Source organism: Hoplias malabaricus, chromosome 4 (assembly GCF_029633855.1).
Source record: "Hoplias malabaricus isolate fHopMal1 chromosome 4, fHopMal1.hap1, whole genome shotgun sequence".
Lineage (NCBI taxonomy): Eukaryota > Metazoa > Chordata > Actinopteri > Characiformes > Erythrinidae > Hoplias > Hoplias malabaricus.
The window spans coordinates 9,537,657-9,544,588 of record NC_089803.1 but is presented as its reverse complement, the minus strand read 5'-3'; the positions used below and the strand labels follow the sequence as shown (position 1 = coordinate 9,544,588).

The following is a 6,932-nucleotide window of genomic DNA, read 5'->3' as shown; positions in this document are numbered from 1 at the left end:
TAAAAGAAAGCCCACAATTTCAGGATTAGTGTGAAAACCTTGTTTTACTGCTAATGTAGTTATATTTTAGACAAATCTCAGTCAGACATTGTTTTGTGTTATTTTTCATATTTTTTAAAATTATAATTAGTGCTTTGTAAACGTGTAGAGTAGTGAGTATGAAATATACCCTATAGTCTCTGATCTTTTAGACCAGTTAAGATTAGTTTAAGTAATCCACACAAATATATTACCATACCTTTATTCCCACAATTAACCAATCCAAATCCCACTAACACAGTGAAATACTCTCTGTTTCAGATCAGTAGAGTGAAGTATCGTTACATAAAGATTACAACAATGAAAATGTGAAGTCATGTTCAAACATTGTATTTGGACATTACATTAATATCATGTTTCCCAAATAGCCTCCAAGAAAATGGTCTCATCTATTACTGATGTACACACACACCCCAACCATCCACTCATTCACACAATCAAATCTTCTTAAAGAATGGGCTGCAGAACCCAGGTCCATCAGTGTTCCCCTGCCTCCAGTGCCCAAAGCAGTCTGTAGACAACAAATAAAAGAAGATACTCTGAATATCAGAATATAACACAGCAGCACTGCTTTTGACTGGATACTTCTAAAAAGTTTTCTTCAGTTCTTAACACTTGTGCTGATAGTTTTTTTTTATTTATTATTTTTTTGCAGCCACTGATCTGAGGAACAATCTTTAAACTTCATTAAGTACACATTTATTGCAGTTTTATACACGATATTGCAGACACTCACCCGTACAAATCACTGAAATCACTTGAAGCATAAAGACCGCTTCTACAAACATTTGTGAAAGAATGGGTCACTCTCAGGAGCTCAATGACCTCTCATCAACGTTTACAGGGGGGTTACTGACTCCGTTCCTGTCTCCATCATCTGAAAAATGAAAGAATAAACCGAGTAAAGTGTCTGAGAGTAAAGTCACTGTGTGGTGTATTACATGTTATTTCTCTGTAATGTGATTGGCTGAGAGTTACTCTACGAGTGACAGTACTCGTCTCTCACAGTATAACACTCCCTCTGCTGTGTTACTGTGGTACGTGTTGGTAGAAGCTGAAAAGGTGTGGTTCAACTCCAGGTGAATGTTACTGTAGTAAAGTGTCTCCAGTCTTTCTGAGGTTCATCACAAACTAAGACTGGATCATTTCAGGGGAAAGAAATAACAGTGATTTTATTAAATTATAAATATTACACACACTATTTAACACAGATTATTTTATTATCAATTACTTTTTTGTTGTGATTGTGATGTCACAGCTCATGGAGGTGTGGTTTATTCTGACTGGTCAAGTAACACAGTTCGTAAGGTTTGGGGCTAGTGTACTACATTTTTACAGCACTGTACTAAAATCAATGAAGGGAAAGGAAGGGAGAGGAGGTAGTTCTTACCCACCTCCAAAAATTACCTAATGCGCTTTCATAGATATTACATAGTGTTCCTCTAAACTCAAAACAATCTTGAGCTTTCAGCCAAATTACAAAACTCCTCCAGATCTACAAAACTAACTCAGACCTGGGTGATATGAGTGCAAATCAATATCAAATATCAAAATGTCTTTTAGCACAAATGTCCACCTACCTCTTCAAGAACTAAAACATCTACATTAAAACAACTAATTAATCTTAAGTAAACCTTAAGTTTTACTGCTTTGGCATAACTGTACAAACGTCATGTGTCACATTGTAAACGACAGTCCTTCAGATGTGTTTTTAAATATTAATAATATTCAAGACACTTTCAGTCCCCATTTCCCCAGTTTTCTGTTGTCATTCAGTACAAAGTTAATAAAGACCCTTATTTTGAAATGAGATCAAGTTACTGAAGTCATGTGACCAATTGTAACAACAATTACCCCTGGGGACCCTTCAGCACACGCACAGGATCAGGATCACGCACAGTGTATTTCAACATTTGATAAAAATGTCTTTTTACTGACATAGTTTAGTTGACATTAAAGAACAAAACTGAGTGTCATTCAGTACAACAGAATTTCACTGTTGCACTAAATTAACAAGTATATTTATATTACTTTTTAATATTTAAAAACAATTTAATATTAAAAGCACTTTATTCCATTCTAGGCTTTCTTAATAAGAGCAGTATATAATGAACATTAATGTCTTAGTTTATAGATGCCCTTATCTGTTAGACTTCGAAGACTTCAAAGAATTTCACGTTACATCAGTTAAGAAAGTATCGTTTTATTTAATGTGTTCTGAGTCATTACGATGGCTTCATTAGCTACGTTTTTATATTAACGTAATTTATAAATATACTGAAATGCTTTAACAGCAACTTTTCATGCCATGACTGAGGACTTCAAATGATCTGATGTTACATCACTTTTACACCAGTTTCTTGCTTTAATTTATAATAAAGGTTAGTTTTTTTTCATAATGAACATACCTCTGTATTGCTTTACTTTCTTCCTGATGCAGTAATACCATAACACACACACATTTTCATTCTACTACTGCTACTTTAATCAGAGAACTAAAACCACAAACTAAGTCATGAATATTCTGTTGTAACAGGATACTTGAGTATGTCATTCAGTGCCACAATGCAAAATAAACATTTGTTAAAATAACTAACAATTATTATAATTAATATAATTATATGTTTTCATGTGAATGCAAGAGAATCCAGGCCTGCTACAGAGATTTAGATTGAGTTTTAAATTTAAAAGAGTGTGTAGAAAAAAAAAAAGTTCTGTATACAAATGAACAAAATCCCAAGACGCATTAGAGTACATTCATTCATTTATTACCTGTAAGCCTCATCCAGTTCAGGATCGCGGTGTGTCCGGAGTCTACCCGGAATCATTGGGCTCAAGGATGGAACACACCCTGGAGGGGCCTAGAGTAGAAACAAGGCACAGAAAATTCAAAACAGAGTACGTACACTTTCTTCTGAGGTTTTTAAATCTTTGGTAAGAGGTAAGACACTGGGAAAACACTATTGATCTGTCACACGTTTACACCTACAGCTGCTTCCTGTAAAGTCTGGAAACATTCTGGGTTTCACTGAATGTGTAGAAGGGGTTTTGGGGTAAACCACAAGGTTCGTACAGTTTATCCAAAGTCAAATTCAAGCACTTTAAGGTCTTTCAGGGTACATTTTCAAGCTTTTCCAGCACCTCACAGTAAACTGCAGATTTATTCAAATAAATACAAACACAAAATGATAACTTCACTTTTTATATATTTTTATTAAAAGGATAATAATTCTGAACTGTATTTGGCAATAGCAGAAGGATATGAATTTAAAAAGAAATCAAAGTTTCAAAATGTGTCACCTGTTTATAAGTAGACTTTCCTTGCTCTCTAAAATGAGTCTGTTTTCTTTTTTTAGTCCTGTGCTTTTGTGCGTGAAATGTTTAAAAATGCACATTTATAATTTCACCTCATATTTTCTAGTATTGTATGGAAATAATGCCATGAAAACTAGCATTACCCAATTGTATGACACACAGTGCACATCATTAAGCCTGAAAATTCGGAAGCTAGCAGTGTACATAAACACATTAGCATTCACATGTTCTTGAAAACTCTCCACTACGATGTACCTTGATGCTCTCGATGTACTCTCCCACTGTGAAAAGTTGCAGGTGCTTTTTGAACACTCTGCAGAAGGCTACTCCTGGGTTTTGTCCTTGTCTTATACATCCTTTATTTCTAGCATTGATTACTGTAATGGTCTCTTAGCTGGACTTCCACAAAAGACCATTTAACAGCTTCAGTGATTCAAAATGCAGCTGCCAGAGTTCTCACTCGGAGCAAAAGAAAAGATCATATCACCCTCATCCTCAAATCATTACACTGGATACCAGTCTGTTACAGAATAGACTTTAAGGTGTTATTACTGGTCTATAAATGTCTAAATAGGGTAAGGCCAGTGTATTTATCAGTTGTTTTCTTTTATTGTATCTTTTTAAAATTATTTGAATTATTTTTATCATTTTTATTCTTGCTTTCAATTTAACAGTTTTTTTCTGTAAAGCACTTTGAATTGCTCTTGTATGAAAGGTGCTCTATAAATAAACTTGCCTTGCCATTGTTTGTATTGACTGTGTCTTTGAGGAGGCGGGTCACACATGAAAAAACACTGGCAGATCACAGCTAGCAGTGTACCGGTCGCAAACATGCTATTTGAGCCACGCATTTTACGTGATCTTTACCACACGCGCTGGCACTAGCGAGTCCATGTGGAGCAGCTATCGTTTTAAACTCTGCCACTTATTTTATTTTTCAATCCAATAAGAACTATTCAGCCATTTGTTGTGAAAGAAATACAGTTACAGTTTTAAGCATTTTCAAGAACTTTATCCAAAAATACCAGCACTTTTCAAACCTGAAAAACACAACAATAATATTCAAGCATTTTCAAGGATTTCAAGGACCTGTCTGAACCCAGAGATCAGACTCCAGAGAACCCATCAGACACTCAACACTGGATATTCAGCTGATCACTGACATCCACATCGTGCCCTTCCTCCATCAAATTCTCAGCATGGTACAGGTGCTCTTCTTTACAGAGTGACTTACATTTCTAAACCTGTTACAGATGAAAGCTAATGCACAGCTAGGAGTCTTGACCACACTCTTGTTGGTGTGAAATGGTGTTGGTGCTGTTTGTTTTGTGTGTCCTGTATGTGTTTCAGCAAGTCTCCTTAAGGTCTTCCTATTGCAGGGTTGGATGGTCCTCTAAGCTTCACCAGAGACAGCCTCCACCTCCACACCTGCTGTTTCCACCTTGACTGGCTCACTAAGACCCACACAATCATCCTGAAGGGAGCTATGCTCTCGTTTTGGTGATACTCTGTGTTCTGTGATTCCTGAGTCTCTGTGGTCAGTGTTGGTATGCTGATCACCGTTTCTGGATTGTGCTTGGTCCTTTTTTTGATCCAGTTGTTTCTAATGCTGCTAGAGTTTTTAAACCCCTCAGTGTCTGGACTGAGAACAGTCCACCGACCAAAAACATCCAGCCGACATCGTCCTGTGTCACTGATGGAGGACTAGAGGACGAGCGACACACACTGTGCAGCGACAGATGAGCTACTGTCTCTGACTCTACATCTACAAGGTGGACCAACGAGGGAGGAGTGTCTCACAGAGTGGAGAGAGTGGACACAGGGTTTAAAAACTCCAGCAGCACTGCTGTGTCTGATCCACTCTACACCAGCACAACACACACTAACACACCACCACCACGTCAGTGTCACTGCAGCGCTGAGAATGATCCAACCATAAAAACCAAAAACGTAAAAGAGCTCAATCATTGCCAGCAGTGAGTGATTTATTAAGAGTTATAAAGGAATTCCCAGTGAGACTGGGTTAGTGAAATTAAGCAGACTAAAAGATAAATGATTTTTATAAATGATTTTTATAAATAAATGCAGATGTCTAAGGACTTATTTATTTAAAGTGGAATGAAGCATTTTAAACTTCGTCTTTTTCCTTTGCCTTTATATTGTGTGCAGCCCGTGTAACACTGAGCGGAAGTGAGATTTGATTGGCGGATTGGAGTAGGGTGAACCTGACGGCACACTTCACCAGTGTAAACGACAACACGCCCGGCTCCACGCGCTTTAAACAGGTCTCTTTTGGCGAAGCTGTCATCTCTGCTGCAATGTCTCTGGATAAAGCCTGGATCATCGTGGTGTACACCGCCCTCATCAGAGGTAAGAAACAGTGCGGATTATTCACCTCTTTATCTCTCGGTAAACTAACACTGACCTGAAAACACACTGCACCGTGTTTCAGCGCTAACTTCATTCAAGTCCGACTCCATTTCTTCTGTCCATTTGGTGTTTGTCATTAATTAGATCGGACGAACTGTAGGGAGCTTTTCATTAGCTTTATTCACTTTATAAAGTCTTTTTCACTGATAAAGTAACAGTAAGTGAACACACCGAGCTCTTCCACAAACGTTTGTTCATGTCTTTGATTTAAGGAAACACAGTAATAACGAGTTAAAGTTGTAAATCTGTGAAAATCACCTCCAAGAAGTTCATGTTTAAAGTGATCTGGTGGATGTAGTCTCTCTCTCTCTCTGTGTGTGTGTGTACAGACCATAGACTCTAGCTCTGTCTGTGTGCTCCCTAAACCCCGCTGAGGCACACAGAGAGAGAGAGAGAGAGAGAGAGAGAGAGAGAGAGAGAGAGAGAGAGAGCTCCTGCTGCTAACTTTCCTCAACAGAAACCACACACACGGCGCTAAAACGCTCCTAAAGACCCCGGGAATTTAGACTCTATTTTTATAGACACCAGATTTACCCTCGAATAGACCGCTGACTAAAACTGGATCCTACACCGGTATTTAAACGGATATCTGACTCTTTAAAAGTGAATCAGACAGAGCAGTGACTCACCTCTAAAACCGAACAGAAATAATCCAACTCTTCACTGCAGAATATCCTCAGTCTGTTAAACAGATCCAGTCCAAACCCGTCCTCACTCTTCACCGAGAGAAACGGCGCGTTCCGGGGAAAACAGAGCAGGTCGGAGTCCACCGCGAATTAATCACAACACGACACACAATGTTTCTCGAAACAAAGTACTTCAAGTTCGGGCGGCCGTCTTTCGACTCGTGAGAACGGACTCCTGAGGACTGAAGGTCGCTGAGGTCTTTCTGAGGCGAAACTCCGGGGAAATGGTCAGGCTCCGTCTCAGTGGCGGGAAAAATGCGCGCGAAATCGTCGCCGGTAGGCGGGGCAACTGTCAATCATTTTGTGTGCAACCAATCAGATACTAGACTTTCGTTGTCAGTCACGTTATTAAGCCAATCAACAGCAGGAGTCACACTGCAGCCACTCGTTTTAACAGATCTTCCAAAAGAAGGCGGAAGCTGCGGTGCTATTGGTTAAAACTCGCCTGACTGAAACTACAGA

At 38.6% G+C, this 6,932-nt stretch overlaps 1 long non-coding RNA gene across 1 annotated transcript; it reads right to left on the bottom strand.

Annotated features, from left to right (window-relative positions):
- Window positions 1–192: 192 nt before the first annotated feature.
- LOC136695663 (uncharacterized) lies at window positions 193–6,716 on the bottom strand. The gene is made up of 4 exons (XR_010802328.1): window positions 6,414–6,716; window positions 2,812–2,900; window positions 776–916; window positions 193–550 (listed from the first exon to the last, which is right to left on the bottom strand). It is a non-coding gene; the product is annotated as an uncharacterized lncRNA (long non-coding RNA).
- Between the last annotated feature and the right edge of the window lie 216 nt (window positions 6,717–6,932).